Source organism: Pelodiscus sinensis, chromosome 1, assembly GCF_052426305.1.
Source record: "Pelodiscus sinensis isolate ZL-2025 chromosome 1, ASM5242630v1, whole genome shotgun sequence".
Lineage (NCBI taxonomy): Eukaryota > Metazoa > Chordata > Testudines > Trionychidae > Pelodiscus > Pelodiscus sinensis.
In genome coordinates, this window is record NC_143052.1 from 93188679 (window position 1) to 93212740 (window position 24062).

General features: G+C 48.9%; 1 long non-coding RNA gene across 1 annotated transcript in view; it reads right to left on the bottom strand.

The window, feature by feature from the left end:
* LOC142830601 (uncharacterized) overlaps positions 1 to 24062 on the bottom strand; it is a 100458-nt gene that overhangs the window by 4623 nt on the left and 71773 nt on the right. The window contains exon 2 of the long non-coding RNA XR_016350430.1: positions 4727 to 4820. This is a non-coding gene — a long non-coding RNA (uncharacterized LOC142830601). The remainder of the gene's footprint in view (positions 1 to 4726; positions 4821 to 24062) is intronic.

The window sequence follows — 24062 nt, forward strand, 5'->3', positions numbered from 1 at the left end:
GGACTTAAATATTAAAAGTGAAGCAAAAAATCCACAGCCACAAAAACTGCCCTTCATGCTAAAACAGCCACAAAGTAACCCTTTGCTTTCTTTTTAAAGGAGGGAGAGTAAACCAGTTTGAGCATCAGGACTATCCATCTTTAAGCTGCCTGCCTTGGCCTTTTGTAAAAATGAACACTGTATATGGGCCACCTGGGGTTCTCAAAGTCCTTTACAAATATTAGTACATGTAAAGTCTCAAGAGCCTTGTGAGCATCATTTCACACATGCGTAAACTGAGGCACTGAATAGTTAAAATTCCACTGATTTGGGTGCTGCAGTATTTGGGTGTCTGACTTGACACAGGCAGTGTGCTTTTTCAGGGGTGCTATGGTCTCTCAGGCTATGTCTACACTGCACTGTTCTTCCAGAAAAAGCGACGTAAATTGCAATTTGCATAGCTTTTTCTGCTTCTTCTTTCGGAAGAGGCTTTTCCGACATTTGGCCCTCCTCCACTTGGCCAAATGTCGGAACCCCCCCCCTCTTTTTTGGAACATTCCTTCTTCCTCGTAAAATGAGGTTTACAGGGATGCCGAAAAAGCTCGTCTGCTCTTCAGAAAAACATTTTGGAAGAGCAGTCGTATTCCCTGGATGTGGCAGAGTTTTTCCAGGATAACTCGAGGAACCTGGAAAAACTCTGCAGTGTAGACATAGCCTCAGTTGGCGAAGAAGCTGGGCAGTACCTTTGTGAAATGAGGCCCTATGTGTCTTTTGTCAGCAGTGCTACTTTGGGCTGTAATCTTATCAGCTCTTTTCATGTGTTAGGTAAACTCAGATCATGCCTCTACCAGGATGGGAGAACGCCATGGAGAACCCAAGGCTGATTCCAAAGAGAGGCTGCTGCTGTTTCTGAAATTAGTGCCCCAGTCTGGTGCGAGGAGGTGCTGGAATGCCACAAAACTCTCAGCACTTGAACACTCCCGATGAAATCTCCCATGGCAAGATGTGGTTTTAGCCCTGGCCAAATTCCAGTGTGGAGGTCTTTCATTTTGCCAGCCTCAAATTCCCCCTGCAGTGTAAGCTGGATACAATATTTACACAGCCCGTTCTGCGATGCTCTAGTGCAGCATTATGGGTTCAATGGGTTTGTTCCAGCGGTGGATTCGTGCTCCTGGGCTGTGTCTACACTGGCGCGTTCTTGCACAAAAACGGCCGCTCTTGAGCAAAAACTTGCCGCCTGTCTACACTGGCCGCTCGTTCTTGAGCAAGTAAACTGGCGTTGTACTGTAGAAAATCAGGGTTTCTTGTGCGAGAACTCTGACGCTCCCTCTCAGGAATAAGCCCTCTTGCGCAAGAGCTCTTCCAGAAGAGGCCAGTGTAGACAGGCAACATGAACTTCTTGCTCAAGAAGCCCCTATGGTTAAAATGGCCATCAGAGCTTTCTTGCGTAAGAGAGAGCCCACACTGCCATGGATGCTCTTGCGCAAAAGCACATCTCTTGCGCAAAAGCACATGGCAGTGTGGACGCTCTCTTGTGGAAGAGTTTTTGCACAAGAATTTTTCCGCAAAATAGTTCTTGCGCAACAAGCTGCCAGTGTAGACATAGCCCTGTTTTTTGGCAAAAGTGCTTTGAGAATCCTCTGGGATGAACAGTGCAGTAATAACTGTTCTGGTTGTCTCCAGTGGGCTTTTGTTAACTGGTCTCTGAATCTGTTTGCCTTCCATGTGGCCTCTCACTTTACCTTCCAGCCTGCGCTCTGTGAAAAAAAGGCATTGCCTCCTTTCTGTTATTGTTGGCACTCCTGGGATGATGAAAAGTGATCCAGAAGGGGGAACGAGAGGGCCCTCCCCCCCCAGAATATGGCATGGGCCAGCCAGGTGCTGCTTGGATGTTGGAACCTTTCTCCCGTATTGACAGTGATTCATGGGGGTACTCGCCTGAACCCATCACATCTGTTTGTGCAATGGGAGGAGAAGTGGGAGGACTGGTAGGCAGTGAGACCCTGTTGAAGGCTCTGAAACAATCTTTTGACTTTTTTTTTTTTTTGGCCAGTTCAAAAATATTGTCTTTTTTGTTGTTTTCAATAATCTATAAGTGGGCACCTGCAGTAGGGTGACCAGATAGCAAGTGTGAAAAATTAGGACAGGGATGGAAGGTAATAAGTGCCTATATAAGAGAAAGTCCTGAATATCAGGACTGTCCCTGTAAAACTGGGACATCTGATCACCCTAACCTCCCAGTAATATCACTCTTAATACTAACCATGCTAAAACAACGCTTAGCGAGCTTAAACCAGTGCCCTTTGGCCAGTGGCATCTAGATGTTCACAGTGCAATTAAGAACTAAGTTTTAATGTTTCCTATTCCAGATGTGCACTGAACATTCAACAATTGCTTGTTAGGGTTGCCTGTTCCTGATGTGCAGGTAACATTTGAGAACTGACCTTTAGTGACTTCTGGACCAGTTGTGCACAGGGCCCTCAAGAACTGCCTTATAGCATCACACATTCCAGAAGGGACACAGCATGCAAGGACTGTTCTTTGGTAACTCCCATTCCAGATGCGACCAGTGCAGGCGAGTGATGCTTATATAAGCACACCCTGAGAAGTGAAGCGTGCATCCAAGCATTGCCTGCTAAGCTTTCACCACTCCAGATATGTGGACCATCTGAGAACTGCCGGAGTTTAGTGTTTTCCATTCCAGATGTGCAAGGAACAAATGAGAAGTACTGTTCTGACATTCCCTGTGTCAGATACCACCAGAGTCTGGTTGGATTTGTTCATATTATGTGGTTCATGGTCCATAGGACCACAGAACATCCCTGACCTCTTCATTCAGTACCTGTCCTGCAATCCAGATATACAGACAACAACTTGGCCACATTAAATTCCTTCCTCTCCTGGTCCTGCTGATCATGATATGCCATTTGTAATATGCCCTTTCTGGTCCTCCCCAACAAAAAAGAACCTTCAGTTCCTATTTAGCATGGTCCATTCTTTGATCTCTCCCCATTCCTCTTCAATACAGTTCACCCTTTAATACTCATCGTTAAGAGGAGAAGAATGTGCGTATCATGCTGAGGTGGCAGGTGGCTGGGAGCTCCCTCCCTCCTCTCCCCCCCCAATTATTCATCTCCAGCCCTATTTGGCTGTGGTTCTGTTTCTGCCTTTGGGAGCTGGAATTTGTAGCAGCCCTGACGTGTATGTGCTGCTGCCTGTACAGGCTTCTCCTCTGAAGCTGGGCCAGGAATTCCTCATGGCTGTTCCCAGTAGGCCCCAAAGGAAGGGAGGAAAGGAGGTGGGAAAGAGTAGCCTTGACCTGGGACATGGGAATCGGAACTTGCAGGAGCTGTGGAGAAGAGAGCACCAAACATCCAAACTCTAAATCAGGGCTACTCAACATGTGGCCTATGGCCCGTTTGTTTGAGGCCCATGGGTGGGAGCCAAACCAAAAAAGCAGTCAATATAATGGTCTTCTGTTGATGTGTACTTTAGTGGTTAAATTCCTGGACTGTCATTGCTCATTAAAAGTGCTGTCATACGGGTGGAAATTGGGTAAATATTGCATGTTATTAATATCAGCAGAACTCACTTAAATGGGGCCTGCATGTTGTGTAGTCTTGCCTTAATCTTTGTATTCATGCCCATCAGTGTGAAAGAAGCTATTGGCATATATATTTGCATGTATATGCAACCACACTTGAGTTGTGGCCCTTGGCATGTGCTCTGAGTATCATCGTGGCCCCCGGGGCTTCCAAAGTCGAGTAGCCCTGCTCTAAATAAAACCCTCCTTTCCCCTAGCCCAGAAGTGGGAAATTGTAGGAAAAAGGGCCAAAACTGGATGGAAATCCTGGGCACTGGGCCACAGTAGTGCCCTTCAGAGTGCCCACAGGGGAAAGGAAAATACCTCTCCCTTGTGAATCTCAGATCCCAGCTGTCACTGGAAAATAACCTGGTGGAATGATTAGAAAAGGCAAAAGACAAGCAGGACTCAAGCCACTAGTCTGGGGATTTTATCTCCAAACCCAATTGTCAAGAGGGGCTTTTTGTTCCCCTCGGAGATATGTAACCTCCTAGTGAACCGCAGAGTACTAGAAGGTTGCTCTTAGGTTCAGTAGGCGCTCCTTGCTGAGCTGGAGGACAGTCTGTCCTGCATCTTCTCCAGATAGAACCCCAGGGAAGATCACGGGAATTTACTCCCAGAGAAATTCAGCTGCTAGAACTGACGGTGGTCAGTCATGGAATCTGAACTCTCATCCCAAGAGCGCTGTCTGCCACACGTAAGGGCAGAACAAAAAAGGAAGAAAAAGGAGGCTGGGGTATTTTCCTCCAGCATTTTCTAGCGGGAAATAGGAATCTCAATGCATTGTAAAAAAGTTAACGAATAAATCTGTACCATACCCCTATTACATTTATTGCCTTTTTAGCAATGAAGAAACTGAGGCCAAGTGACATACGCAATGGCACAAACCAAGTCTGTGAGAATGAAAACCCTGGCTTCCTGGCTCCCAGCCTTGGGCTTGAGCCACCAGGTCACACTTCCTTTGTCCCTGTTCCTGAGTGGGGTTGGGGGCAGACTAGCAATTGAGAGGAGAGGTGATGAGACAACCAGCTGAAAAGAAGGCAAGAGAAAGACATAAAATGGTCTTTTTCAGAGGGGTGCAGAGGACAAACAGTGATAGGGGAGGGATCTGGTGTCTGTCGGACTGAACAGGTCAGGGCACATAGATGTTGGTCTCCCCCCTACCTCTGTGCTCTCTCTCATTCTCTCGCCTTGCTGCAGTAGGGACTGGATACTGATGGATGCCTTTCCCAGGTGTGTCTGTTGCCATGGGAGCCTGCTGGAACAGATGAGGGGCCCGGTGAATTCACCCCAAGCAGGAGATGGCGGTTTCTTTTCATGTCTCCCTCTCACTCACACTCTCTCTTTCACCAGGTTGCCATGATGTCACTGGGTAATTAACAGTGTCAGGTTTGGAGTAGCCAAGAGGGGAATTGGCTGTAGAACAAGGCAAAGCACTGGGGGAGGGCCTCTCTGAGTGAGAGGGGCCATGGGGAAGGAGGGATCCCACAGGGAGAGAGGCTGAGGGAACAGCTCTGGGTGGAAGGGGGAGCCATGACAATAGGAGGAGCCCAGTGTAGGAAGGGTCTGATGGAGTAGAAAGCTGAGGCAGAAAGGCCTTGGGGGCATTTTTATGACAGTCTTAATTCAGAGAAGAAAAGAGAGACGGGGTGGGTGTGTATAAAGTGTGTGTGTAAAATGTGCGTGCAGTGAGTGTGTGTGTTGGGGGGGGGTGTGTGTGTCCGGGGTGTGTGTGAGTGATGCTGTGTTTCTGTAAGTGTGTGCGCGTGCATGTATGCGTATGTGTAGTCCCCTCAGCAATGTGCTCTGTAAGTGCCTCTATTCTTACATGGCACTGTGCATGTATCTCTGGGCATGCCACTTTCCTGACAGGCTATATGTTCATTTGCTCCTGATCCCACCCTAAAAGGACCCCACAGCTCACTGTGGCACATGTAACCCGATCTCTTAGAACCCTACATCCAGTTTGGGGTGCACAAGGGAACCGTAACACTAGGCAACTAATCTGAGGGGAAATTTAGGCTACCACTTACTGTGAATTTGATAGCAAACCTCTTTTCATTCTCCCAATTGCAGGGCAGGGAAGAGCCCCTAGCTCTGAAACCCATCACAGAAAAGGAGGGAGGCAAACTGACCTCATAACACAGTGTATGTGTGTGTGTGTGTCTGTGTCTCTGTGTGTGTGTGTGCGTGTGCGCGCGCACCTTGCAGAGACAATGAGGGAAATTCATAGTTATGTGGTGCTCACTTTACATCGGCAGCTGAAGTGGGGTCTCCCCAGCAGGCACACGGCCAGCTTAGCTGGCTCTGGGCCACCTACTTTCATAGTGGCTCTTGGCACAGCTATTTGCTGTGTATAGGAGAAGGTTATGCAAAGTGTTCCTACGCCCCAGCTGTTCTCTGGTAGCACAATGGTCCACAGAGTCTGCTGAAGCCAGGATGCAAGATAGGGCAGCCGCAGGGGCTGTTCCAATCCATGCTGAAGGTGTGAACTAGCCCCAGCTTCCTCAGGCAAGGTCCAACCTGCTTTTCCCCTTTATCATCAGTCCCCATGCCAGGATCAGCACTAGTGCAGGGAGATGTTCCCTTCCATGTGCTCACCCCTTTGGGGACAGGTGAGGCTGCACATCTGTCATGGCGGTGCAACGTCCCTTGCTTGGAAATCTAAGAGCTCTGCTGTGCCCAGGTGGACAGAAGCTCACTACATTTTTGGGCCTAGCGGATGTGTATGTGGAAGGACTGAAGGGTCTGAGGAACGCCTCCAGAAATGTGAAGGGCAGAAATCCTCCTTTCAAATCTCCCAGTGGCATAAGGTTAAGAAGCAACTCTCTGCAGGGAGAAGAGAGGAGACATGCCCAGAAGGAGAGAACTCACATTCCCCGACATCTCTCTACATTCCTCCGGATGAGTGGCAGGGAGCATAGCCAACAATAGAAAAGGACATTCCCTTCATCCATCATACAGATCCCATTATAGTCTGACTCAACATTCTACAGCTTTTCCCTTCCCCCATATGGCTGGCAGCGGGTTCTGGTTTTAGAATATTAGAAACCTCTCCCATCCCCTGCCACCATGCCTTGTAGGCTGCTTGATATGATTCAGGATTCACTAACGCCCGGCTGAGTCCCCTGTCCCCTCTAGTGCCTTTGGCTGGCAGAGGCTGAGACTGGTAGAGCCAGTACGCCAGTGTTTCCCAATTTTGTTTGGCCACGGAACCCTTTTAAACTCGAAAGAATTTTGTGGAACCTCTAATAACAGTCTTATATATGGAGCTGGCCACAAATAAGTAAGGATAATAATAAAAACAAATGCTAAAAAAGGTCACGAGATCAACATTTAGTTTAATTGCACGTATTTACAGTGATAAATAACAGGAGATCGCACCACTGACTGTGCGCACAGCGCAAACACAAATGAAAATAGTTTTCAATACAATTAATAAATGCTTAAATATTAATTATTATTGTTTTAAATCATAAAATGTTATTATAATGGAATTTTCTCGCAGAGCCCTTATTTTCACTTCGCGGAACCCCGGGGTTCTGTGGAACACCATTTGGAAAACACTGCAGTCTGCGCTCAATAGCCAGCACTCCTGCAGCATTCCCCCTAGTGCCCTCTGCTGGGGGAGACTGGGAATGGAGTAGTGACTGCCCCACAGGTAGTGCTCCAGAAGCGCTTTGGATCAACTGTGCCTCTTCTTGAAAGGGGCAGGAGTGGCTGTGAGCGCGTCACAGCCAACATTTCTGAACCCTTCTCCCAGTGCTCCCTGCTGAGAGCAGCTGAGCAGGAGTAACTGGTTCAAGGACAACGGGGACTGGTCTGAGACTGATGAATGTTGTAGGAGGTTGTGTGGGCCTGTACTCCTCCCTGCTCATCTCCCTCTCTTGCCTTCATGCCCTCCATTGACAGTGTGGGACTTGCCGAGTGACATCATTGCTACAGTCCAACCTATTTTGCCGCCTGCAGCTGTTCCGCATTCACACATGGAGCAGACAAGCCTGGACCCAATCCCATACCACTAAAAATACACACACTCCCATGGAAGGGGGAGGGGCAGTCTGGGCTCACTCCTGCACTCCTAAAAATACAAACAGAACTAAGTACACAGACAGCCAAGTGGCCAAAGTGGGCTCAGTCCCGACTGACACTAAAACACCCACATGTAGGAATTTGGCCAGGTTACAGAAGTTGGCACCCCTAGTCCAGTGAAAAGTGCTCTGGGAGTGTCTGTGACTGTACATGGTCATGGCCTAGGTTGTAGGTCTCATCTGTCAGCAGAACGTCCCCTAGCACCATGCTCAACACAGATTCAGAGGGGCAGACACCCCCTTCTAAATCACTTGTACTTCTTGGAGCTCATGAGTTTTCCTGGGGTGTGTGTGTAATCTATTCCAAGAACTAAGTAAATCAAACCCCGCTTCATAGGTGTTGGAAGTAGCAGTATGGAGGGTGCTGCTGCACCCCCAGCTTGAAGTGGTTTCCATCATATCCAGGTTTTACAGTGTGGTTCAATGGTTCTCAGTGCACACACTGTACAAATTGTTCTAGCACCTCTGCCCTGCTTAGTACAGTAGCTCACTCAAGTGTCTCTCATCAACCTAGAGAAACACTGGGTGTAAGGATGGGGGAGTAAACTAGGCTTGGCTAAGCCACAAAAGGAAGTGAAAGAGACAGTTTTTGTTTCAAGGTGTCTGTGTGAGCCTCCCTCACACTCTTGCTGCTATCCAGGTGCAAGTCAGCCCAGGTAATGAAGTCCTGACTCATCTGATGGAGAAAGTGTGGTGTGTGTCAGAACACTGCAGCCTGAGAGCGATCAATCAGTAAACAACACAAACACAGCACCCAGTCCAGGACAGCCTCAGCAGCAATACTAGTTAAAGTAACAGTCACAAGGGCTATTGCTCCTCATGCTTCAGGACATAGTTTGGTTGCCAGCCAGGGCCAGGAAGAAATACATGCACCTTATGTCACCACTGCTATAATTCTCCCCAGTGAGGTGAACACTACAGGATTCAGCACTGACTACAGTGGGCGCTCCTAATCAGAGTGCCCACGGTGCCATTCTAATACATAACTGTCTATGTTCCTAGGTGGGGGGAAATTTTGACACCACCTTCCCTCTCCATGGTGAGCGGAGAGTAACAGAGTTTCTCTTTTTCTTTCTTTTGTCTATCCCACAAAGAGTTAAGACCAGGCTGCACTCTAGTACCTCCCTGCTCTCTCCCCCTAGCGCCTCAGGTTAATGTTTAAACAAGCCCTGTTGCTAATTAAATATTGATGACCTCCAGCAGGTTTTGTTATCAACCCTGAACACCTGTGGCATGTGTCACACTGAGATTATTTCTCTGCACACTGCAAACTGTACCTGGACTAGACATGGGGTGTCCATTGAAGGAGAATGAACAACTCACAGAAAGACAGACAGTGATCAGTGGCAAATGGAGGCTCCAGATGGTGATGTTTGCAGATGATTCAGCCCCAAGCTTTTCCCTGCAGGGAGCAGTGTAGGAGCACTGTGTGGGGCAGCTCATGCTTGCTCCAATCCCAACCCTAACCTTAACCTCTTGCCCCTCCTACAGCAAGGCGCATGGCACAGAATCACTGGTTGTAGGGAACAGGGAACTACTTCAGTCCTGCCTCACAGCAGGAGGCACTGCAGGGAAGGCTATGAGACTTGAGAAATAGTTTGTCTCTTTAAGCCTGGTGACATCATCTAATTCCTCCCATCCTGTCTGCTGGCCAAACATTGACTAAAAAGCTTAATCTACCTGACTAGGGTTGCCAGATGGTTTAAACAAAAATACCGAACAACCCTCCCCACCCCCCTGCAAAAAAAAAACCCACTAGGGAAAAAATTCTGTTGGGGGGGGGGGGAAGGACTCCAAATTATTAAGCAAGAAAAATTTTTTAAAAATAAAACAGCATTAAAACAGCATGGCCCCTTTCAGAGTGTGTGCAGAGTCAGAATAGGGATAGGAACAGGGGAGCGGTTGAGCACTAAGACCCAGGAATGGCATTGCTTCCCCTTGGTCTTTAGGCTTTTTATTGGTAGCCATTTTGTTTTCTTGATCAAGCCAGAATGCAGCTTCCCTGTGGAACCAGGTAAACAAGGATTCTGGGGGTGGGGTTGTTAGGGATTGGGGGGCGGAGGCTGGGCCTAGTTGCTGAGTGTGTCATAGGGTTGCCAGCTGTCTGGTATTTTAGTCTTCTTGCTGGGAAAAAAATCAGAAAATACCAGACATTTTAGGTGTCTGGTATTTTCTGATTTTTTTTTACCAGACAGGAGGAGAAAATACCGGATTGTCTGGGTCAATACCGGACACCTGGCAACCCTATGCCTGACCTTCTGCTCAGAGGCTTGGCCTTTGACCTCCCACCCACAAACACTGAAACAAGGAAGTGCTTCTTTGACGTACAAGGCCAACTATCTTGTAGGTCATTTCCCAAATGATGGGATTCTTTCCCAGAATTGGTCTTTCCCCTTTCTGCTCATTGTTCCCTGTATCTCTGAATGCTCATTCAGCTGAATTGTAGCTGCCAGGCCCCCTGACTCTGCTGGCAGGGCCATGCCAGGATGCTATACTTTGTAGTTTTCAACAGAGAAGTTCTTAGACCAGGGTGGGTAAGTACTGGCCTCCGGGTCAGATGCAATTTGCTAGGGTTAGCCCTTTCTGGGCCACCAGTGCTTTATTTACCTGCACATCCATGGGTATAGCTGCTTGCAGCTCCTGTTGGCCAGAAAGCACTGTTCCCAGCCAATGGGAGCTGTGGGAAGCAGTGTCCCAGTCCCTGCTGCTTCCTGAAGCTCCCATTGTCTGGGAAGAGCGAATTGCGGCCAATGGGAGATGCAAGCCAGGTAAATAAAGCTTTGGGGGCCCTCCAGGGGCTAACCCTGGCAAACCACATCTAGCCCATGGCCCACTTATTGCCCACCCCTCCTTTAGGCAGTAGCCTGAAGCCCAGGTGGGTTTGATACTGCTTCAGGTTTGAGATTAAAGGGCAGAGGATGCTACAGGCCAAGCCACAGGTGCCTTGACAGAGCTGTGGGAATGACTTAGGCCTGAGGGATACACACAGGCACACACCCATTGGAGAAATAAATGAACTTTGTTAGAACAGGCAGAGCAGAGGCAGCAGGGCCAGTTGCAAAGAGCTGAATCCTGCAGTCATACCAAGGGCCCTGACACGAACTCCCCATCACCTCACTGTCCAGCCATCCAAGCCTCAGCCCTATTGTTTAAATGTCAGCGTATATTTCAATTTTTCATCCAGCCAACAATGGTGTTTTCTTGCAGGCACCCTCCCTCATCCTCCCTACTCCAAAACCTGACCTAGCTGACCTTTAGGGGGTACAGGCTGCCAGGGGCTGGTCCAAGCAGCTGCTTCAAGGAGATGGAATTTATTCCAAAGTACCTCTGCCAGTGAAAAGAAGGAGGGATGATGGCAGAAGCAGGAGAAAAAGACAGAGGGAGAGAGAGGGGGAAAGAGAAAGGCAGAACGGAAGAGAAAACTAAAAAGATGGACGAAAGAAAGATACAAAAATTCAGGTAATCTTTGTGAAGTCTGAAGAAGTGGGCTGTGCCCACAAAAGCTCATGATACCATCTACATGTTTTGTTAAACAACAAATAGTAGTGTAGCACTTTATAGACTAAGTTTATCCTGTACAGACTAACTCGGCTACCCCCTGAAGTTTATGAAGTTTGTCAGAGGTACGAGGGACTTCACAAAGTTCTCCCAGAGGAATGGATTAAAGGTGGGAAAAGCTGAAGTACTCAATGCTTTCTTTGCCTCTGTCTTCATGGACAAGGTCAGCTCCCAGACAAATGCACTAGGCAATGCAGTATGGGAAGGAGGTGGACAGCCCTTGGTGGGGAAAGAACAAGTTAGGAACTATTTAGAAAAGCTAAACATAGACAAATCCATGAGCCCGGATTTAATGCATCTGAGGGTACTGAGGGAGTTTGCAAATGTCATTGCAGAGCCTTTGGCCATTATCTTTGAAAACTTGTGGAGACTGGGAGAGATCCCGGATGATTGAAAAAAGGCAAATGTAGTGCCCATCTTTAAAAAAGGGATGACGGACGATTCAGGGAACTACAGACCAGTCAGCCTTACCTCAGTCCCCGGAAAAATAATGGAAGGGATCCTCAAGGAATCCATTTTGAAGCACTTGGAAGGGGGGAAAGTGATCAGGAATAGTCAACATGGATTCACCAAGGGCAAGTCGTGCCTAACCAATCTGATTAGCTTCTATGATGAGATAACTGAGGTGGATATGGGAAAGTCAGTGGATGTGATATACCTTGACTTTAGCAAAGCTTTTGATAAGGTCTCCCACAATATTCTTGCCAGCAAGTTAAGGGACTATGGATTGGATAAATGGACTGTAAGATGGATAGGAAGCTGGCTAGACTGTCGGGCCCAATTGGTAGTGATCAATGGCTCGATGTCAGGTTGGCGGTCGGTTTCCAGCGAAGTGCCCCAAGAATCTGTTCTAGGACCAGTTTTGTTCAAAATCTTTATTAATGACCTGGATGAGGGGATGGATTGCTCCCTTAGCAAGTTAGCAGATGACACTAAGCTAGGGAGAGAGGTAGATACTCTGGAGGGCAGAGTTAGGGTCCAGAGTGACCTGGACAGATTTAGAGGATTAGGCCAAAAGAAATCTGATGAGGTTCAACAAGGACAAGTATAGAGACCTGCACTTGGGACAGAAGAATCCCAAGCATAGTTACAGACTGGGGACCGAATGGCTAAGTAGCAGTTCTGCAGAAAAGGACCTGGGGATTACAGTGGATGAGAAGCTGGATATGAGTCAAGAAGGTGAATGGGATATTAGGGCGCATTAGGAGGAGCGTTGCCAGCAGATTCAGAGAAGAGATTATTCCCCTTTATTCGGCTCTGGTGAGGCCACATCTGGAGTATTGTGTCCAATTCTGGCCCCCCCACTATAGAAAGGATGTGGATGCATTAGAGAGGGTCCATCAGAGGGCAACCAAAATGATTAGGAGTCTAGAGTGCTTGACCTATGAGGAGAGACTGAGGGATTTGGGTTTGTTTAGTCTGCAGAAAAGAAGAGTGAGGGGGGATTTGATAGCAGCCTTCAACTTCCTGAAGGGAGGTTCCAAAGGGGATGGAGAGAGGCTGTTCACAGTAGTGACGGATGGCAGAACAAGGACCAATGGTCTCAAGTTACAGTGGGGGAGGTCTAGGTTGGATATTAGGAAAAAATATTTCACTCAAAAGGTGGCGAAGCACAGGAATGGGTGATTTTGATGAGATAAATTCAAGGGCCATACATGAACTGCAGGGATTCCCCAGGAATTTCAAAGCAACTCAGGGATTCCTGCAGATGTTATCAACATAATGAGATTCTTGCAAAGTTTATAAAATTCTCAGGGACTGTTATGATGTTTCTAAGCCCTGCAGAAGGCTCGATGCTGATTTTCCTAGCAGTAAGTGGTAGAGATTTATTTGAAATAATTTTTATACACAGGGTTATAAAAAGTTGTTTTTTTAAAAAAAAGGTCGTTCCCTAACAAGGCCACTTAGGGCAGAGTTACGGGGTAAGTACACCATTTATTTACAACCAATTTATTAGAACGCTGTAGCTGTTATCTCCCAGTATTGGTCAGGGATCTCACACTTCAGATAAAAGCCAGAGGTCCACTTTTCCACATCCATTCTGAACCTATTGGTCAGACACCCCCAATAACCTATACACTCTGACGAGACAAGCCTGATATTTCCCAGTATTGGACCCAATCCTGCAAGTCATTCCACTAGGTGGGATCTATGTATTGGTCTGTAGCCATATTCATTGGGGCTCAGGAGTCTGCCTGCACAGAGTGGCTTGCAGGACTAGGTCTACCAATTGATGGTATACCTAGGCTTGTCAACTTTCTGACTGAACAAAAGAACACCTTTGCTCTACCCCTTCTCTGAGGCCCCCCTCCCTCCACCACTCACTCTTCCCCACTCTCACTCTCTCGCTCATTTTCACCAGCCTGGGAAGGGCTAAGAAGGGTCGCTTTTTGACCAGGCGTTTGGCTGAAAACCAGCCACCCTAGGTGTAACCCACACTCACCCACCCATGCAAGAGACTTGTGATGCGGGCCCTCCCTAATTCCACAGTTTTGGGACAGAATTCTTTCAGGGATAAAGCAAGGCTCAGTTTTGTTACCTCTCCTGGCTTTTTTCTGATAGGATCTCCTCCGTCCTGCAAATTGCAGCATCTTCTGATTCTTTTATGTTTCTCCTCTTAAATCAAGGCATTGGCACCCTGTTATTCTTTCTCAAAGGCTAGAGGTAACTTAGGTGAGCTCCATAAGGAAATGGAGCAAGTGCCCTTTAAAAGTGAGACATGATGAAAACCATTTCTGGACTATAAAGTCCAATGGTACAGAGCTACTGTGATGATGGCTTTAACAGAGAAAGGGCCTGGTGATGTACTTGTTGAGTGTGTGTCATACGGACTCCTTAGAGAAGCCAGACATGAGATTATAGGGCACATAGAAGTTCAGACTCCATTTGGAGTGCCACACTTTTCTGATTCTCCCTCCTGCATGTATGCTAAAGGAGGGTTATACGAACACTTTATGTCAGGAGTTCTGGGGTCCTCACAAGGTCATGTTACTGGAATTCGGATAGGGAAGATATAATTGTTTTTATATGGCCACCAGTAGGGGACTTGGTTTCCATGTGCCATGAATCACTAAGACCCTAAGGACTGCGTTTCTCAAACTCTGGGTCCCAACTCCCAGGGGGGTCGCGAGCAACTTAGAGGGGGGTCGTGGTATCACAAAGTTTGAGAACCCCTGCCCTAGGAAATGGAGCTGTGTTTGAAGGAGACGAAGTAGATTTGAGGAACACAGTTTGGTCCTGTGATAGTCTGTACAAGCTGGCTTACTGACTTTTGGCTTTGGACTGTGGTGGGAGGAAGTCATGTTTGGAAATGTTTTTCCACTATAGCTTCGTTTTCTAGTGTAGCCAGGGCTTAAGGAACATACTTATGTGCAAATAGCACCTAAGTCTCTTGAGAATTCAGCTACTCATTCTCTTGCCTGAAATTCTCACCTTCTGAAGGTGCCATCTGCACTAACTGGCTGATATGGAGGTAGTTGGGATGTCAGCAACAATGGAGATCTTGGGCAGGAGAATTAATAGCTGGTGCGTTCTCAAGAAACTCAGATCCTATTTTTGTGCTAATATTGCCTGAGTTCTAAGAATAAGAGGGAGAAAGAAACATAGGAAATTGCAGCACAGAAGCAGAATCACCTCCCAAACAGAATGAAAAGCTGCTGACGCCTCTGTGGAAAAAATACAAGATTTAGAAGAGCCACTTTCATGGGTTGGAACCACATACAGCTCCGCCAATGCACTGTACTCCCTGCTAATCTAGTCTAGGGTTCCCTGAATATACAGCCCTACACATGCACCTCAGCCCCAACCTTACCATCCTCCACTATTCCAGTCCAGGATTCCCCATGCCAGTCTCTGACTTCAGGGGAATGAAATATGGGAATGCTGAAGTGAATGGGAGCTTTGCTATTGACTTCAGTGGGTTCGGGATTTCACCTAGGGCAGCAATGGGCTGCATGAGTGGCCCTCTTTCATCTCAGTAGGGCTCAAGATTGTCATAGCTCAGTCTCCCAGGATAGGTTAGTTTTGCTAACTGAGCTTGCTTACGTACAGGGGAGCTGACAGTCATGCTGAGTCCCTGGGCAAGCTGGGGAAGAAGGGAGGCAGCCAGCCCTCAGTGCTGCCCAGAGCACCCCATTCCACACTCCCCCCCCCCCACCCAGGGCCGGCCCGAGCCATTTTGGCACCCCAGGCGCTGCCCCCAGGGCGCACGGCTCCACCTCCAGGCGCACAGCGCATGTGCGGGCCCACCCCTGGGATGCGCGGCCCCGCCCCCAGGCGCACGACACATGCACGGGCCCGCCCCTGGGGCGCATGGGTGGACGCATGGTGCATGCGCTGCCCAGTTGGCCCGGCCACCGCCGATGGCGCGCAACCTGGGGCCGCCCTGGGCAGGCTGCGCCTGGCCGTGCAGGGCCTTCCGGCCGCGGGGGGAAAGGGCACTGCTGGTCGGTGCTGCGTGGGTTAACATAGCCCCCGCCCTGGGTGGCTGCTGCAGCAGCCTGCCAGGAGCTGGGTGCCCCCCATAGGTTGGCACCCTGGGCAGCTGCCTGGCTAGCCCACCTCTTGGTCCGGCCCTGCCCCCACCAGCCCTTAGTGCCACCAGCAAATGAAAAGGCCCAAGGCTCCGAGTGCCACCTTTGCTGTAGCAGCCAGGAGCCCCCAGCACTTTAGAATTGCCAGGCCACAGGGCAGTTGCCCCCTTTGCCCGCCTCATCGGTGGGCCTCCGTTTCTAGACTCTGTGGGCTGCGCTGACTGAATGGTAGCTGAGCTTTGACTGGATGCAGAGGGAGCGCACGACTCTCACAGTCAGTGTTGTGCGCAATCAGCACCACCTGGCTTCACGTGCCCTTGCTTTACAAGCATGTCATGTTAGTACTACTGGCAGGAAGAAAGCTGTGCAGATGGAAACCAGCGGAATCTGACAATTCTGTGCATGGGCAACAATAAACAAAATGTCTCACAGGCCACACATAGAGCCTGGATGGGCCACATGTCGTGGGCCCCAGGCCACAGGTAGCCCACCACTGGCCTAGAGTGTCTGAGATCCGAGCGGCTGCAGTATCTCTGTGGATCAGTTCTCTGTATTCCAAAGACTGAGAGGACAGCTTGGAGACTTCATAAGAGCCGAGTCATTTCTTGAGGGCAGGAAAGAAAAGGAATAATGCTGACATTTTTGGAATGGAATCAGCTCTGGCCAGGACATGGGGTGGGGAGGGGGAGAGAGAGCCCTGGGACTTCCTTCTAACCTGGATCCAGCTGCTTTGAAAGCTTTGGCTGGCTTTGGATGCCAAAGGGGGTGGAGGGATGTGAACACAGTACTGCTTCTCTGTGGCGTGGGCGCAGGTCTTTCTGCCATTTCAAACCGTTCACTTTCCACTCCAAAATGCCAGGGCAGCTGTCTCTCTGTTTCTCACACACAACAGACCCTCTGTCCCAAATTCACAGAAGGAAATTTTGAGCAAAAAGGCCCCAAGGCCTGTCTGACTTCCTCACAGAAAGTCAGGAGGAAAAGATCAGTACATCATTCTTAGGGATGTTAAACATTGGTTAATTGAATAGTCAATTAACCTCATGAATTTTTATCAGTTACTCGACTATACTAGTATGCTCCTGGCCCCACTCCCAGGGAGCCCCCCTGCCACTCCACGCTGCTGCCTTTGTATCAGAGGCAGCAGCGTGGGGTGCCAGACGGGAGCTGGTCCAGGAGGAGAGCCAGTTTAAAAACCAGCTCCCCTTGCCCTGCGCTGCTGCCTCTGATATAGAGGCAGGAGCATGGGATGGCAGCAGCCCCTGTCTGGGGCGGGGTCTGAGCTCTAGGACCCACTATGAGCCAGAAGTGAGCCAGGCTGCCTGCTTGCCTGGCTCCTAATACACCTTAAATGCAGAGCTGCAGTAGGGATAGGTTCCAGACCTGGCGCAAGCTGGGACTGAGCGAGGCTGCTGGCCAGCCTGCTAAAAAAATGTACTGGCGGGGGTGGGGGGAAATGCATTTAGTCTATAGCATTAACCAATAAGCTTTTGCTAATCAGTTAATCGACTATACTTTTACATCCCTAGTCATTCTGTGAGCCCATCTCTTTCAGAGTTACGGCCGCCCCTATTCAGAGCCAATTTGATGGGAACGGAGACTGGGGGGAGGGGGCAGGGAGAAGACAACGTAACAATGTAACTTCCTCTACATTGGATCACCCTGCCTGTTCTTGACTCCTTCGACTGAAAGATTACACACAACACCACTTCCGGTCTCCAGTGATGTTACTTTCTGTATGCCAGTTACTCATTTTTTTACCCCCGTCTCCTCCACCTCCTCACAGACTCTGTGGGCTTGGCACAGGGAAGAGAAACCACATTTCCAACCCAATGCCTAAATATCTCTAGCCTCTTGGCATCCCCAGTAAGTTTTGACCAGAGGGTATGGGGAAGACCTCCACTGACCAATCAAGTTTGGGCCTGACATCTGAGTGCCAGATTTAACAATGACCAGCATCAGACCCCTCCCATGCAGATCAAAATCACCATGCAGCAAGGAAGTTCCAAGAAACCAGCCTTTGTGTGCAACGTTCTGTGAATCAGACAATAAAAACAGCTGCCTGTCAGGATGATGGGAACTGTCCTGACCTCTCAACACCTTCCAAATTAAAGGGGTTAATGGTACAGACTTAGGGTGAGATTGTTCTTGGCCTCGGGGTTGACCTAAACTGCAACAGAGGCCAAATCTGCACCCACAGCCACAGAACTAGGAAGGCACATGCTCCTGTCCCTCAGGCCAGGCACCGTCCCAAGAGCTGGCATACTAATTAGAATTGCCATCAACTCTCCAGGCTCCACCCCCCGCCCGGCCTCTCCATCCAAGGCCTCGCCCCTGTTTTGCCCTCTTCTCCCAAGGCACCACTCCTTCCCCACCTCTTCCATCCACATTTCTTGCTCTTCTTCTTTCCTACCCCGTCACTTGCTGGATCATTTCAAGGAGGTGGTGGCCCTGGCTGGTGCAGGTTAAGCTTCCCCTTGTTCTCCAGGTAATCAGACTTCAGATGTCAGATGTCAGGTTCAGATGTCATTTAGATGTGCCAGGTCCTTGGACTGGCTTTTCCAGTCAAAAACTGAGCACCTGGCAACCTTAAATGGCACAGAAGCCAAGCACTGACCTGAGTATAACCCATACAGGCGGCAACTCTAACATGGCTGAATTTACCATGGACATGGGAGGAAAAATGCCAGCTGGGCACTGCCATGGCACCAGCTGATCTCCTGCCAGGCACTATGCTGAGAAAGCTCACACCGTGGATGGTATGAGAGAGTATAAGTGTTAAGAAGCTCATGGAGCCTCCACCTCGGCTGCAGCAGAAGCTCACAGTGAGGAAGCTGTGAGGACGCTCATGGTGCTTGCATCCTGGCTGGCACTATGTGTCAGGGCTCACTCACACTCAGAGCACTGCTTTGGGTCAGTGCAGCATGTTGCTGCTATCTTTGGCTCCAGCCCTGCCTACTGTCTGCCAGCCTCTGTCCCCAGGTCCTCTGACTCAGCCCTCTGGACAAGTCACCTGTCTTCAGACCCCTTCTAGGTTGTCGTAAACATAGTCCTGTATTTTGCTTCAGCTACACCAGACTAACACGACTACATTTCTATTACTATTCTACACAAAAGCTGAGTGATACCAAATTCATTTCCTTTTCTGCAGGGGGTCTATTCTTGGCTTCCAGAGCCTGGGGCACCTTTATCACGGGTTTCCCTGGTTTGAAGTGCAGCCAACTCCTACTCAAGTTTTTGCCAACAATTCTTTTCATATGTCAGGTCTAGTCTTGTCCAAATCAGTTCTTGCTGTTTTTCTGTGGCCTCCTCTATTATTTTCTGTTGTGCGGCTTTCACCTCCTCCAGCTCTTGTTTCACCCTGTGTAAGGCCTGTAGCTGACTTGGCATCTCACATTGAACTCTCTCAACTAATTTCCCCCATTTCATTGAGTCCCTGCCCTGGACTGCTTGGCCCAACAGCCCTCATCTAGGTGAGGGCCATCTTACAGATACCTCATTTACATGGTCCTCTTTCTTGTAACAGAGCTGGAAATCAAGGCCAGTCTCTGCCTACAAGTACTATACCGAGTCCGACCATCAGCTTGTTCCTCTTACCTCACATTTCTATCTCCACCCCGACTGTGTGCATGCATGGAGAGACACGAGTCTACTCAAGATGTACATCAGCAGATGCTGATCTATTTTCACAGTGGGGAGACTATTCCCTTGAACCAATATCAGCACCTGGAAGCAATTAGTCCTCTCATTTCACATCCAGCCACATTCACAGTTATCTGGTAAGCTGTATTGTGCCCCTTACCAAACAACATCCCAAGCCAAAGACTTGGCTACAGGAACAATCCAAATAGCCAACTCCATGAGTGGGCAGTCCTTTCTTAAATGATACTGCTGAGCAGTCTGGAAACACACACTGGTATTCTCCTGGACAGTTCCCAGGTGCCTGTCCTGCGCACCATTTATGACCGAGGCACCACTCAGATGGCCAGGTACCAAACTGCCTAAGAACTCCCCCAGAATGTCCCTCTTGCTGCTCCAGGTCAGGATTCTCTGTCACCTGGTTCATCTTTACAAAGTCCCTTTGAACTAAGCCCTTGTACCGGTGGTTCAAGATTATCCTCTTCCATATGGGCCTCTTCTCTCTCCATGGTCTCAGTACACATCAGTCAGAATCTCCAGCCCCAACTTTGGGCTCCATCAGACAAGACTCTAGGAATTGTTCTATTATTACAAGATCCACCAGTTTGTCTAAGGAGCTCATGTTGGGCTGTAGCCATTGCGTGGCTAAGTCCTATAAATGCTGAGCTGCCAGTCTAGGGAACAGCTCTGGGGGAAAGGTGTCAATGTACTTCCAGGATCAGCCCCAGTCTATCCAGAATTGCTGCTTCTACAATTGTGCAGAGCTGCACCTGCTCATTGGAAAAAGTGTGGTAGGCTGCTTGAGCTTTTCCTGAGAAGAACAGGGCCACTCAAGTTGCCCAACAGGATTTGGCTCACTCTACTGAGATTGCTATCCTTTCAAAAATATGCAGGAATGCTCCTAGGTCATCAGTTGACCCCAGTTTTGCCTCGCCAGGTACTGGACTGGCAGAATCTTTTTCTCCAGAAACTACTGAGGGCCCTGGGATCCATGTCTCTAGGCATTGCAGGACATGTTTTTGCTGAACCAGTTGAACTTCTTGCTGTTGTTGCAGCCCTTGTAACAAATTCATCCAAAGATCATGAGTCTGCTCCTTTTGGTCTGCAGACTACCTCCTCCATATTCCTGGAAAGGGAAAGAGGGGGGATAATGTGTCCATCCACCCCTCACCTTTCACTTCACAATCCCACTTCTGGCACCAACAAGTGGTGGTGCTCACTAACCCTTGGAACACCTTCCTGTGTTAGTCTGGAATGATGTCTCTGGAATGATGTCTCTATCTTCAGCATCTCCTGAAGGCCACCTGCTTGTCCCCAGTCCTTTTGTGGCTCAGTCCTCCATCCAAGTCATCTAAGTTCAGATCCCTTTCAGGATATCAGAAACAAGTCCAGCAAGACTGAATGTTTCTTAGGCCCTCTTGGTTTACTGAAATCTTTTCCTGTCTACTTACAAATTGTATCTCAGGTCCTGCCTATATTGCTTTCCCTGTCTTCCACTGATCCTGTTGCCTCTGTGTACCCCAATCCTGAGACACCTGTCTCCTACAATCTCTCCCCCAGTGGAGTGCCTTCAGCCTACTTCTTGCCACTTAGCTCTGGCCAGGAGCCAATTATGTATTCCCCTCTCCAGGCACAAAGCATGACTAGTTTGAATCCTTTGCTAGCCTTGCAGGTGAAGGGGGTTAAGCCCCATCATACACTGACCAGGCACTGCTGTGAGGAAGATCCTGGAAAATGTTGACTGAATTAGTTCTCGGTGTCTCTGTGTCTGTGAATATGTCTGTAATGGGACATTGGTATGAAAATGTCCGAGTCCTGTTAATACCCATTCAGCCTCTAAAAATAAACAGAGCACAGCAAAGAATGTGTCACCAAAATAGAGCTGACGCAGGGCCCGTCAGTGCTGAAGTTGATACTGGGAAGGGTTCCTGCTGTGGTTCTGCAGTGACATTCTGCTCTATTATTGTTCACATTCACACTCCAAAAACACAGCAGTGACCTTACTGCCCATGAGACCCAGGGACAAGGAGAGGCAGTGAAACCTTCCCATGGACACACAGCAGGGCTCTGCCAAGGTACCTCATTCCAGCCCGGCAGCAACATCTGCTCCTCCAGCTTTTTGCCCCTAGACGCAGCCCGCCCACAGTAAGTTTCTGCACTGTTACCCACAGGCCCTGTTTCTTAGATCTGCAGCTCAGCTCAGCAGCACACAGTGCTGCCCTTGCACCTGCAGGCTGACCTCCAGCTCCGCTGCCTCCGGTGCCAGCGCTTCCAGGGAAGTGTGAAAATAAGGGCGCAGAAACAGTCAGGTGAGCCACTGTCCAAACATAATGGACAACGGGGAAGGAGCTGCTTGTGACTGCACTTTCCCCATATCCCAAAAAGGAATGAGCAGCAGAGGAGGAAGATGGGGGAGGAAAAGCCCTTGTTTGTCCATTCCCAGGAAGGAGCAGGAATTGCCATATGAGTAATCACCTGGCCTTCAAGCCAGCTCCGGATACTCTATATTTACCTCACCTCATCCCAATCCCTTAGAAGTTTCTTTCTTAGGTAGTGGGATGCTCCACTTCCCTCAAGAAATCTCTTCTCCTGCACTGCCTCTGACTCCAGGCTAGCAATTAGCAGCAGCTGGTTTCCTCTAGGCTGCAGAACCACTTCCCACTACTTAAACTCCAGCTTTTCTGCACCTGCTGCACCGCCTGGTGCTCCCAACCTCCCTTACCTTACGGAGAATTATGCTCCTGTACAGCTGCATGGTCTAGTGGTTTGCTCTTGGCCTTGGGAAGTAGGAAATCCTGAGTTCTAATTCCATTGCTGACACTCTCTGTGACCTTGGACAAGGCCCTTAAGTGTCATGTCCTTCAGCTCCTCATCTGTGAAGAAAATGCAGTGCCTAGATCACAGGGGAGTTTATTTCACTGATGCTTGGGAAGTTCTGTTTTATTATTAGGACCAAACTCAGGAACACAAACATCTTTCTATGCTATTCTTTATGGCCCTGCCCTCAAAGAGAGTGAGGCCAAGACAGATTTGCAGTATATGCAGGGCCGTAGGGATGCCCGAGGAGTGGGCATTGGGATAAACGGGGAATGAAGCTAAGAGCAAGATCTGAGTTGCACTGTATAGAAACTGGAGCCAATAGGGAGGATGTTCATACAGAACAGTATTCAATAGGAGAGGGAGGGAGAACCGGTGTGTCCAAGTGCAATGAGAGAGGAGAGTCAATGGGAAGGGGAGTGTGGGGTAATGCGGAGATGTACAGAGGAGTCAGAGTGGCATTGTGCATGTCCTGAGCTCAGATTCAGGGATGGGAACAGAAGAAGAGTGAAACTTAGCTGGGAAACAGGGCTCTGGAGGCTGGGATTCCCTTGAAAACGGACACAGGAGTGGGGCTGGGAGGCACTGGAAATTGGAACCTGGCATGAGAAGCTGCAGGGATGAAACTCAAGGAGTGAGTGCACTAGCCGTACATGGGGAGTGGAAGAAGGAAGGGGAGGAACGGTGCTGGGATATTGGGAATTGGAACTGGATTGTAACAGAAATGGGCACTCAAAGTGAGGGAGCACTGAGTGGAAACCGAAATGGGAAGTGGGGATGTACCCAAAGAATGGAAATGTGGGATGGAATGCACTGGCTGTGAAACAGGAGTGGAGCAGGGAAACACCAGGAGCAGGGAAACACCTTACAGTCACTACAGCTGTGACACTTTGTCAACTGCTCCGCTGGGGGGTGTTTGTATTTTGTATTGAGGTAGCAGATTGAGACCCTAGTCAGGATTGGGGTTCTCTTACAGTAGGTACAGCATTAAAAACACATAAAAAGACACAGTCCCAAAGGGGACATAATTCAAACCCGAGAGGAGAATAACCTCATGAATGGGAAAGATCCCCTGAAGTAACAGGTTATTTTAGACCAGGAAATGAATGAAGTGGCATGATGGTCCAGAAGGAGCATGGGGAGATCTGAGATCACTAAGCTTCTGAAGTCATTGAGGGAGGTTAGATCACCACTCACATTCCAGAGGATAGGAACTTGGGGAGGAGGAAGAGGGACCGGATGCCAGGCCGGAATGCTTAAAGAAGTGATGTTAAGGATATCCCCTCTCCTCCTCCTCCTGAGCCAAGATGTAAGGATTGCGCTCTGAGCCCCTGCAACAGCAGGGGAAGTCACAGCAGGTGTTCCAAAGAGCAGGAATAATGAATTCCTTCCCACCTTCCTCCTACACTGCTCTGCTAGCTCCCACTACTTCTCTCAGGCTCCCTTTCTTCACTTGGCTTTGCATTTTTTTTCTGGGTCACATTTGGAAATAGAAACTGCAGTTATTCAGGTGGGATCAGAGACAGAAAACATGAGCCCACCCAAAGCAAACAGGGACCTGCTGTTAGGTCAGGACCGAGAGGCTAGCAAAGTTGTGGCAGAAGAGCAAGACTGTTGCAGCAGGTGATGCTGCAGGGCAGACAGGCATGCCTAGACAGAGAGACAGAATAAGAGCACAAAGATGCCGGAGGGCAGTGTTGAGATGGCTTGGCAGAGCTGGATGGGGGCCAGAGATACTGTAATCAGTAATAATAGCAGTTACAAATCATTATTATTTGTTTGTATTATTGTAGCATTTAGTAGGAGCTCTCCTGCCGGGGCTGGGCCTCAAAGCGCAAGATGCTGTACAAAACAGAACAACAAGCC